This window comes from Oncorhynchus keta, unplaced genomic scaffold (assembly GCF_023373465.1).
Source record: "Oncorhynchus keta strain PuntledgeMale-10-30-2019 unplaced genomic scaffold, Oket_V2 Un_contig_3577_pilon_pilon, whole genome shotgun sequence".
Taxonomy (NCBI): domain Eukaryota; kingdom Metazoa; phylum Chordata; class Actinopteri; order Salmoniformes; family Salmonidae; genus Oncorhynchus; species Oncorhynchus keta.
Window position 1 is genome coordinate 12,940 of NW_026287319.1, and position 12,116 is coordinate 25,055.

At 43.4% G+C, this 12,116-nt stretch overlaps 1 pseudogene; it reads left to right on the plus strand.

Annotated features, from left to right (window-relative positions):
- The first annotated feature begins 7,155 nt into the window (after positions 1-7,155).
- The window catches only part of LOC127924037 (cullin-associated NEDD8-dissociated protein 1-like), a 50,281-nt pseudogene continuing 45,320 nt past the window's right edge, over positions 7,156-12,116 (plus strand).

The following is a 12,116-nucleotide window of genomic DNA, read 5'->3' on the forward strand; positions in this document are numbered from 1 at the left end:
CACCATAGCCATAGAGATGGCTCTCTCTGGTTGTCATGTCCTCCACCAACCATAGTGTATGCTCTCTCTCTGGTTGTCGTTCCTCCACCAACCATAGTGTATGCTCTCTCTCTGGTTGTCATTCTCTGCCATAGCCATAGTGATGGCTCTCTCTCCTTGTCATGTCTCTCTGCCAACCATAGTGTTAGAGATGGCTCTCTGGTTGTCATTACCTCCACTAAGCCATAGTGTATGCTCTCTCTCTGGTTGTCGTGTTCTCCACCAACCATAGCTGATAGAGATGGCTCTCTGTCCTGTCTCTCCACCAACCATAGTGTATGCTCCCAGAATGCTGAAGTATTTCATTTATAAATTGGCTCTTGACAACAACTGAGTGTGTTTTGGAGCCTGGAGTGTTGCTCGTATCTTCTACAGCACTAAGCTTCAGCACAGTTTGCCAGTCATCCATAAATCATATTCCTACTTATTCCTATTGGCTGCTTCCTTTAATAATGAATGGTGCTGAGTGACTGACTGTGTGTCGCAAGCTTGTAAACAGGGCAGCACAGTGCTGGGTCTAGTCTCATCAGGCCCAGGGCAGCACAGTGTTGGGTCTAGTCTCATCAGGGCAGCACAGTGTTGGGTCTAGTCTCATCAGGGCAGCACAGTGTTGGGTCTAGTCTCATCGGGCCCAGGGCAGCACAGTGTTGGGTCTAGTCTCATCAGGCCCAGGGCAGCACAGTGTTGGGACTAGTCTCATCAGGGCAGCACAGTGTTGGGTCTAGTCTCATCATGGCAGCACAGTGTTGGGTCTGGTCTCATCAGGCCCAGGGCAGCACAGTGTTGGGACTAGTCTCATCAGGGCAGCACAGTGTTGGGTCTAGTCTCATCGGGCCCGGGGCAGCACAGTGTTGGGTCTAGTCTCATCAGGCCCAGGGCAGCACAGTGTTGGGACTAGTCTCATCAGGCCCAGGGCAGCACAGTGTTGGGACTAGTCTCATCAGGCCCAGGGCAGCACAGTGTTGGGTCTAGTCTCATCAGGCCCACGGCAGCACAGTGTTGGGACTAGTCTCATCAGGCCCCGGGCAGCACAGTGTTGGGACTAGTCTCATCAGGCCCCGGGCAGCACAGTGTTGGGTCTAGTCTCATAAGGCCCAGGGCAGCACAGTGTTGGGACTAGTCTCATCAGGCCCAGGGCAGCACAGTGTTTGGTCTAGTCTCATCAGGCCCAGGGCAGCACAGTGTTGGGTCTAGTCTCATCAGGCCCAGGGCAGCACAGTGTTGGGATTAGTCTCATCAGGCCCAGGGCAGCACAGTGTTGGGACTAGTCTCATCAGGCCCAGGGCAGCACAGTGTTGGGTCTAGTCTCATCAGGCCCAGGGCAGCACAGTGTTGGGTCTAGTCTCATCAGGCCCAGGGCAGCACAGTGTTGGGACTAGTCTCATCAGGCCCAGGGCAGCACAGTGTTGGGACTAGTCTCATCAGGCCCAGGGCAGCACAGTGTTGGGTCTAGTCTCATCAGGCCCAGGGCAGCACAGTGTTGGGTCTAGTCTCATCAGGCCCAGGGCAGCACAGTGTTTGGATTAGTCTCATCAGGCCCAGGGCAGCACAGTGTTGGGACTAGTTTCATCAGGCCCCGGGCAGCACAGTGTTGGGACTAGTCTCATCAGGCCCAGGGCAGCACAGTGTTGGGTCTAGTCTCATCAGGCCCAGGGCAGCACAGTGTTGGGATTAGTCTCATCAGGCCCAGGGCAGCACAGTGTTGGGTCTAGTCTCATCAGGCCCAGGGCAGCACAGTGTTGGGTCTAGTCTCATCAGGCCCAGGGCAGCACAGTGTTGGGTGTAGTCTCATCAGGCCCAGGGCAGCACAGTGTTGGGATTAGCCTCCTAGTCTGTGATGATTGAGTGTATCTCTGTCAAACTTCACAGGTCAAATCTCATTGGAAGGATTTGAGGTTCGGCACTGGAACAACCATGTGATGACAGTATTGTTTGTGGTAGTCAGGTCTCTCTAGACTAGTAGCTGTGCTGTGTGTAACCTGTGGTAGTCAGGTGGTCTCTCTAGACTAGTAGCTGTGCTGTGTGTAACCTGTGGAGTCACATGGTCTCTCTAGACTAGTAGCTGTGCTGTGTGTAACCTGTGGTAGTCAGGTGGTCTCTCTAGACTAGTAGCTGTTCTGTGTGTAACCTGTGGTAGTCAGGTGGTCTCTCTAGACTAGTAGCTGTGCTGTGTGTAACCTGTGGTAGTCAGGGGGTCTCTCTAGACTAGTAGCTGTGCTGTGTGTAACCTGTGGTAGTCAGGTGGTCTCTCTAGACTAGTAGCTGTGCTGTGTGTAACCTGTGGAGTCACATGGTCTCTCTAGACTAGTAGCTGTGCTTTGTGTAACCTGTGGTGGTCTCTCTAGACTAGTAGCTGTGCTGTGTGTAACCTGTGGTAGTCAGGTGGTCTCTCTAGACTAGTAGCTGTGCTGTGTGTAACCTGTGGTAGTCAGGTGGTCTCTCTAGACTAGTAGCTGTGCTGTGTGTAACCTGTGGTAGTCAGGTGGTCTCTCTAGACTATTAGCTGTGCTGTGTGTAACCTGTGGTAGTCAGGTGGTCTCTCTAGACTAGTAGCTGTGCTGTGTGTAACCTGTGGTAGTCAGGTAGTCTCTCTAGACTAGTAGCTGTGCTGTGTGTAACCTGTGGTAGTCAGGGGTCTCTCTAGACTAGTAGCTGTGCTGTGTGTAACCTGTGGTAGTCAGGTAGTCTCTAGACTAGTAGCTGTGCTGTGTGTAACCTGTGGTAGTCAGGGGTCTCTCTAGACTAGTAGCTGTGCTGTGTGTAACCTGTGGTAGTCAGGTGGTCTCTCTAGACTAGTAGCTGTGCTGTGTGTAACCTGTGGTAGTCAGGGGGTCTCTCTAGACTAGTAGCTGTGCTGTGTGTAACCTGTGGTAGTCAGGGGGTCTCTCTAGACTAGTAGCTGTGCTGTGTGTAACCTGTGGTAGTCAGGGGGTCTCTCTAGACTAGTAGCTGTGCTGTGTGTAACCTGTGGTAGTCAGGGGGTCTCTCTAGACTAGTAGCTGTGCTGTGTGTAACCTGTGTTTGAGATGCTGGTGTTTTCTACCAGCTAATGTAACTATTGTCATCCGTTCTAATACTTAACACAGTCTAGCAGCAGTTATTATCTAACCTCACATTCCCACCACCCTTTGACCTCTGGCCTTTTTTTTTTCTTACAGGAAGTGATGACGAGTACAGCGACGACGACGACATGAGCTGGAAGGTTCGCCGTGCGGCCGCCAAGTGTCTGGACGCCGTGGTCAGCACACGCCACGAGATGCTGCCGGAGTTCTACCGGACCGTGTCGGGCGCTCATCGCCCGCTCAAGGCAGACACACACACACACACACACAAACACCACACAGACACACGCACACGCAGACACGCACACACAGACACACACAGACACACACACTACCTCTGTGTAGGTCTACATCTTCCGTGGAGTTTTACCTAGCCGTTCGGCATCTGTGTTTGTTTGCAGGCCGGGTTACTACAAAGTAAAAGCACTTTGATATCAACAGTTGTCACAAAAGGGCTTTTATCAATACAATTTGATTGGCTGATGTATTGACTGGTGTATTGATTGTAGGAGTGGGAGGAGAACGTGAAGGCTGATGTATTGATTGTGTATTGACCTGTAGGAGCGGGAGGAGAAACGTGAAGGCTGATGTATTGACTGATGTATTGATTGTAGGCCCAGGGAGGAGAACGTGTCTGATGTATTGACTGATGTATTGATTGTGCTGGGAGGAGAACGTGAAGGCTGATGTATTGACTGATGTATTGATTGTAGGAGCGGGAGGAGAACGTGAAGGCTGATGTATTGACTGTAGGAGCGGGAGGAGAACGTGAAGGCTGATGTATTGACTGATGTATTGATTGTAGGAGCGGGAGGGAACGTGAAGGCTGATGTATTGACTGATGTATTGATTGTAGGAGCGGGAGGAGACGTGAAGGCTGATGTATTGATTGGTGGATTGATTGTAGGAGCGGGAGGAGAACGTGAAGGCTGATGTATTGATTGGTGGATTGTAGGGCAGGGAGGACAACGTGAAGGCTGATGTATTGGCTGATGTATTGGCTGAAGTATTGACTGAAGTATTGACTGAAGTATTGATTGTAGGAGCAGGGAGGTGTGAAGGCTGATGTATTGGCTGATGTATTGACTGAAGTATTGACTGAAGTATTGACTGAAGTATTGATTGTAGGAGTGGGAGGAGATCGTGAAGGCTAATGTATTGATTGGTGTATTGATTGTAGGACCTGATTAGCTGATGTATTGACTGATGTATTGATTGTAGGAAGGACTAGTAGTGTTGAAGGCTGATGTATTGACTGATGTATTGATTGTAGGAGCGGGAGGAGAACCTGTGAAGGCTGATGTATTGATTGGTGGATTGATTGTAAGGAGCGGGAGGTCAACGTGAAGGCTGATGTATTGATTGGTGGATTGTAGGAGCGGGAGGAGAACGTGAAGGCTGATGTATTGGCTGATGTATTGACTGAAGTATTGACTGAAGTATTGACTGGTATTGACTGAAGTATTGACTGATGTATTGATTGTAGTCAGGGGTCTCTAGACTACGTGAAGGCTGATGTATTGGCTGATGTATTGGCTGATGTATTGGCTGATGTATTGACTGAAGTATTGAGCTGTGCTGAAGTATTGACTGAAGTATTGACTGAAGTATTGACTGAAGTATTGACTGAAGTATTAGCTGTGTAGGAGGGGAGGAGATCGTGAAGGCTGATGTATTGACTGGTGTATTGACTGTAGGGCGGGAGGAGATCGTAGACTGATGTATTGACTGTGTATTGACTGTAGGAGCGGGAGGAGCGTGAAGACTGATGTATTGATTGACTGTAGGAGCGGGAGGTCTCGTGAAGACTAGATCTATTGACTGATGTGTTGACTGTAGGAGCGGGAGGAGAACTCTAGAAGGCTGATGTATTGACTGATGTATTGACTGTAGGAGCGGGAGGAGAACGTGAAGGCTGATGTATTGACTGTAGGAGCGGGAGGAGAAGCGTGAAGACTGATGTATTGACTGATGTATTGACTGTAGGAGCGGGAGGAGAGCGTGAAGGCTGATGTATTGACTGATGTATTGACTGTAGGAGCGGGAGGAGAGAACGTGAAGACTGATGTATTGACTGATGTATTGACTGTAGGAGCGGAGGAGAACGTGAAGACTGATGTATTGACTGATGTATTGATTGTAGGAACCTGGAGAACGTGAAGGCTGATGTATTGACTGATGTATTGATTGTAGGAGTGGGAGGAGAACGTGAAGGCTGATGTATTGACTGATGTATTGATTGTAGGAGCGGGAGGAGAACGTGAAGGCTGATGTATTGACTGTAGGAGCGGGAGGAGAACGTGAAGGCTGATGTATTGATTGTAGGAGCGGGAGGAGAAGCTGTGAAGGCTGATGTATTGACTGATGTATTGATTGTAGAGGTGGGAGGAGTCTCTCGTGAAGGCTGATGTATTGACTGATGTATTGATTGTGGGACGGGAGGAGAACGTGAAGGCTGTGTATTGACTGTAGGAGCGGGAGGAGAACGTAAACACTGATGTATTGACTGATGTATTGATTGTAGGAGGCGGGAGGAGAACGTGAAGGCTGATGTATTGACTGATGTATTGATTGTAGGAGCGGGAGGGAGAACGTGAAGGCTGATGTATTGATTGGTGGATTGATTGTAGGAGCGGGAGGAGAACGTGAAGGCTGATGTATTGATTGGTGAGATTGTAGGAGCGGGAGGAGAACGTGAGCTGATGTATTGGCTGATGTATTGGCTGAAATATTGACTGAAGTATTGACTGAAGTATTGATTGTAGGAGCGGGAGGAGAACGTGAAGGCTGATGTATTGGCTGATGTATTGACTGACAGTATTGACTGATGTATTGACTGGTGTATTGATTGTAGGAGCGGGAGGAGAACGTGAAGGCTGATGTATTGATTGGTGTATTGATTGTAGGAGCGGGAGGAGAACGTGAAGGCTGATGTATTGACTGATGTATTGATTGTAGGAGCGGGAGGAGAACGTGAAGGCTGATGTATTGACTGATGTATTGATTGTAGGAGCGGGAGGAGAACGTGAAGGCTGATGTATTGACTGGTGTATTGATTGTAGGAGCGGGAGGAGAACGTGAAGGCTGATGTATTGACTGATGTATTGACTGATGTATTGACTGATGTATTGACTGATGTATTGACTGATGTATTGACTGATGTATTGACTGATGTATTGACTGATGTATTGACTGTAGGAGCGGGAGGAGAACGTGAAGGCTGATGTATTGACTGATGTATTGGCTGATGTATTGGCTGATGTATTGGCTGATGTATTGGCTGAAGTATTGACTGAAGTATTGACTGAAGTATTGATTGTAGGAGTGGGAGGAGATCGTGAAGGCTGATGTATTGACTGGTGTATTGACTGTAGGAGCGGGAGGAGATCGTGAAGACTGATGTATTGACTGATGTATTGACTGTAGGAGCGGGAGGGAGCGTGAAGACTGATGTATTGATTGACTGTAGGAGCGGGAGGAGAACGTGAAGACTGATCTATTGACTGATGTATTGACTGTAGGAGCGGGAGGAGAACGTGAAGGCTGATGTATTGACTGATGTATTGATTGTAGGAGCGGGAGGAGAACGTGAAGGCTGATGTATTGACTGATGTATTGATTGTAGGAGCGGGAGGAGAACGTGAAGGCTGATGTATTGACTGATGTATTGACTGTAGGAGCGGGAGGAGAACGTGAAGGCTGATGTATTGACTGATGTATTGACTGTAGGAGCGGGAGGAGAACGTGAAGACTGATGTATTGACTGATGTATTGACTGTAGGAGCGGGAGGAGAACGTGAAGACTGATGTATTGACTGATGTATTGACTGTAGGAGCGGGAGGAGACGTGAAGACTGATGTATTGACTGATGCATTGACTGTAGGAGCGGGAGGAGAACGTGAAGACTGATGTATTGACTGATGTATTGACTGTAGGAGCGGGAGGAGAACGTGAAGACTGATGTATTGACTGATGTATTGACTGTAGGAGCGGGGAGGAGAACGTGAAGACTGATGTATTGACTGATGTATTGACTGTAGGAGCGGGAGGAGAACGTGAAGACTGATCTATTGACTGATGTATTGACTGTAGGAGCGGGAGGAGAACGTGAAGGCTGACGTGTTCCATGCCTACCTGTCGTTGCTGAAGCAGACCCGTCCTGCTCAGAGCTGGCTGTGTGACCCAGATGCCATGGAACAGGGAGAGACTCCACTCACCATGCTGCAGAACCAGGTAAAACACACAGAGAGAGAGAGGCACCGCCCAGACCTTAAGCTCTACAAGCCAATGCTGGGTGATGTTCTTTTAGCCAAGGATCCTAAATATGTGCCGTGTGATATTTAAAGAATACACATTTTTGGGCTGTTTTGGCACGTTCCCTACTAGCCTGGTCTTAAAGATACTACTACCTGGTTACCTGTAGTAATGGTACTACCTGGTTACCTGTAGTAATGGTACTACAATGGTAGTGGTAGTATGTATTAGTCAGTATGTATTAGTCAGTGTGTATTAGTCAGTGTGTATTAGTCAGTGTGTATTAGTCAGTAGTATGTATATATCTCCTAGTTGTAGTTTGTATTAGTCAGTGTGTATTAGTCAGTAGTATGTATATATCTCCTAGTTGTAGTTTGTATTAGTCAGTGTGTATTAGTCAGTTGTATGTCTATATCTCCTAGTTGTAGTTGTAGTATGTATTAGTCAGTGTGTATTAGTCAGTGTGTATTAGTCTGTGTGTATTAGTCTGTATGTATTAGTCAGTGTGTATTAGTCAGTGTGTATTAGTCAGTGTGTATTAGTCAGTGTGTATTAGTCAGTGGTATGTCTATATCTCCTAGTGGTAGTTGTAGTGTGTATTAGTCAGTGTGTATTAGTCAGTATGTATTAGTCAGTGGTATGTCTATATCTCCTAGTGGTAGTTGTAGTGTGTATTAGTCAGTATGTATTAGTCAGTGGTATGTCTATATCTCCTAGTGGTAGTTGTAGTGTGTATTAGTCAGTGTGTATTAGTCAGTGTGTATTAGTCAGTGTGTATTAGTCAGTGTGTATTAGTCAGTATGTATTAGTCAGTGTGTATTAGTCAGTATGTATTAGTCAGTGGTATGTCTATATCTCCTAGTGGTAGTTGTAGTTTGTATTAGTCAGTGGTCTGTATATATCTCCTAGTGGTAGTTGTAGTTTGTATTAGTCAGTGTGTATTAGTCAGTATGTATTAGTCAGTGGTATGTATATATCTCCTAGTGGTAGTTGTAGTTTGTATTAGTCAGTATGTATTAGTCAGTGGTCTGTATATATCTCCTAGTGGTAGTTGTAGTTTGTATTAGTCAGTATGTATTAGTCAGTGGTATGTCTATATCTCCTAGTGGAAGTTGTAGTTTGTATTAGTCAGTGTGTATTAGTCAGTGGTCTGTATATATCTCCTAGTGGTAGTTGTAGTTTGTATTAGTCAGTGTGTATTAGTCAGTGTGTATTAGTCAGTATGTATTAGTCAGTGTGTATTAGTCAGTAGTATGTATATATCTCCTAGTGGTGTATTGTAGTGTGTATTAGTCAGTGTGTATTAGTCAGTGTGTATTAGTCAGTATGTATTAGTCAGTGGTATGTCTATATCTCCTAGTGGTAGTTGTAGTGTGTATTAGTCAGTATGTATTAGTCAGTGTGTATTACTCAGTATGTATATATCTCCTAGTGGTAGTTGTAGTGTGTATTAGTCAGTGTGTATTAGTCAGTGTGTATTAGTCAGTGTGTATTAGTCAGTATGTATTAGTCAGTGGTATGTCTATATCTCCTAGTGGTAGTTGTAGTGTGTATTAGTCAGTGTGTATTAGTCAGTATGTATTAGTCAGTGGTATGTCTATCTCCTAGTGGTAGTTGTAGTGTGTATTAGTCAGTGTGTATTAGTCAGTGTGTATTAGTCAGTGGTATGTCTATATCTCCTAGTGGTAGTTGTAGTGTGTATTAGTCAGTGTGTATTAGTCAGTATGTATTAGTCAGTGGTATGTCTATATCTCCTAGTGGTAGTTGTAGTGTGTATTAGTCAGTGTGTATTAGTCAGTGTGTATTAGTCAGTGTGTATTAGTCAGTGTGTATTAGTCAGTAGTATGTATATATCTCCTAGTGGTAGTATGTATTAGTCAGTATGTATTAGTCAGTGTGTATTAGTCAGTGTGTATTAGTCAGTGTGTATTAGTCAGTGTGTATTAGTCAGTGTGTATTAGTCAGTGTGTATTAGTCAGTAGTATGTATATATCTCCTAGTGGTAGTTGTAGTGTGTATTAGTCAGTATGTATTAGTCAGTGTGTATTAGTCAGTAGTATGTATATATCTCCTAGTGGTAGTATGTATTAGTCAGTATGTATTAGTCAGTATGTATTAGTCAGTGTGTATTAGTCAGTAGTATGTATATATCTCCTAGTGGTAGTATGTATTAGTCAGTATGTATTAGTCAGTATGTATTAGTCAGTATGTATTAGTCAGTGTGTATTAGTCAGTATGTATTAGTCAGTAGTATGTATATATCTCCTAGTGGTAGTATGTATTAGTCAGTATGTATTAGTCAGTATGTATTAGTCAGTGTGTATTAGTCAGTATGTATTAGTCAGTATGTATTAGTCAGTGGTATGTCTATCTCCTAGTGGTAGTTGTAGTGTGTATTAGTCAGTGTGTATTAGTCAGTGTGTATTAGTCAGTGTGTATTAGTCAGTGTGTATTAGTCAGTATGTATTAGTCAGTGTGTATTAGTCAGTGTGTATTAGTCAGTGTGTATTAGTCAGTAGTATGTATATATCTCCTAGTGGTAGTTGTAGTGTGTATTAGTCAGTGTGTATTAGTCAGTGTGTATTAGTCAGTATGTATTAGTCAGTGTGTATTAGTCAGTAGTATGTATATATCTCCTAGTGGTAGTTGTAGTGTGTATTAGTCAGTATGTATTAGTCAGTATGTATTAGTATGTATTAGTCAGTAGTATGTATATATCTCCTAGTGGTAGTTGTAGTGTGTATTAGTCAGTGTGTATTAGTCAGTGTGTATTAGTCAGTATGTATTAGTCAGTATGTATTAGTCAGTGTGTATTAGTCAGTAGTATGTATATATCTCCTAGTGGTAGTTGTAGTTTGTATTAGTCAGTGTGTATTAGTCCGTGGTATATCTATATATCCTAGTGGTAGTTCTAGTGTATTAGTCAGTGTGTATTAGTCAGTATGTATTAGTCAGTATGTATTAGTCAGTATGTATTAGTCAGTAGTATGTATATATCTCCTAGTGGTAGTTGTAGTTTGTATTAGTCAGTATGTATTAGTCAGTAGTATGTATATATCTCCTAGTGGTAGTTGTAGTTTGTATTAGTCAGTGTGTATTAGTCCGTGGTATATCTATATATCCTAGTGGTAGTTCTAGTGTGTATTAGTCAGTGTGTATTAGTCAGTGTGTATTAGTCAGTGTGTATTAGTCAGTGTGTATTAGTCAGTGTGTATTAGTCAGTGGTATGTCTATCTCCTAGTGGTAGTTGTAGTTTGTATTAGTCAGTATGTATTAGTCAGTGGTATGTCTATATCTCCTAGTGGTAGTTGTAGTTTGTATTAGTCAGTATGTATTAGTCAGTGGTATGTCTATATCTCCTAGTGGTAGTTGTAGTTTGTATTAGTCAGTATGTATTAGTCAGTGTGTATTAGTCAGTGTGTATTAGTCAGTGTGTATTAGTCAGTGTGTATTAGTCAGTATGTATTAGTCAGTGTGTATTAGTCAGTATGTATTAGTCAGTGGTATGTCTATATCTCCTAGTGGTAGTTGTAGTTTGTATTAGTCAGTGGTCTGTATATATCTCCTAGTGGTAGTTGTAGTTTGTATTAGTCAGTGTGTATTAGTCAGTATGTATTAGTCAGTGGTATGTATATATCTCCTAGTGGTAGTTGTAGTTTGTATTAGTCAGTATGTATTAGTCAGTGGTCTGTATATCTCCTAGTGGTAGTTGTAGTTTGTATTAGTCAGTATGTATTAGTCAGTGGTATGTCTATATCTCCTAGTGGAAGTTGTAGTTTGTATTAGTCAGTGTGTATTAGTCAGTGGTCTGTATATATCTCCTAGTGGTAGTTGTAGTTTGTATTAGTCAGTGTGTATTAGTCAGTGTGTATTAGTCAGTATGTATTAGTCAGTAGTATGTATATATCTCCTAGTGGTAGTTGTAGTGTGTATTAGTCAGTGTGTATTAGTCAGTGTGTATTAGTCAGTGTGTATTAGTCAGTATGTATTAGTCAGTGGTATGTCTATATCTCCTAGTGGTAGTTGTAGTGTGTATTAGTCAGTGTGTATTAGTCAGTGGTATGTCTATATCTCCTAGTGGTAGTTGTAGTGTGTATTAGTCAGTGTGTATTAGTCAGTGTGTATTAGTCAGTGTGTATTAGTCAGTGTGTATTAGTCAGTGGTATGTCTATATCTCCTAGTGGTAGTTGTAGTGTGTATTAGTCAGTGTGTATTAGTCAGTATGTATTAGTCAGTGGTATGTCTATCTCCTAGTGGTAGTTGTAGTGTGTATTAGTCAGTGGTATGTCTATCTCCTAGTGGTAGTTGTAGTGTGTATTAGTCAGTGTGTATTAGTCAGTGTGTATTAGTCAGTATGTATTAGTCAGTGGTATGTCTATATCTCCTAGTGGTAGTTGTAGTGTGTATTAGTCAGTGTGTATTAGTCAGTGTGTATTAGTCGGTGTGTATTAGTCAGTGTGTATTAGTCAGTAGTATGTATATATCTCCTAGTGGTAGTATGTATTAGTCAGTATGTATTAGTCAGTATGTATTAGTCAGTATGTATTAGTCAGTATGTATTAGTCAGTATGTATGTATATATCTCCTAGTGGTAGTATGTATTAGTCAGTATGTATTAGTCAGTATGTATTAGTCAGTATGTATTAGTCAGTATGTATTAGTCAGTGTGTATTAGTCAGTATGTATTAGTCAGTATGTATTAGTCAGTGGTATGTCTATCTCCTAGTGGTAGTTGTAGTGTGTATTAGTCAGTATGTATT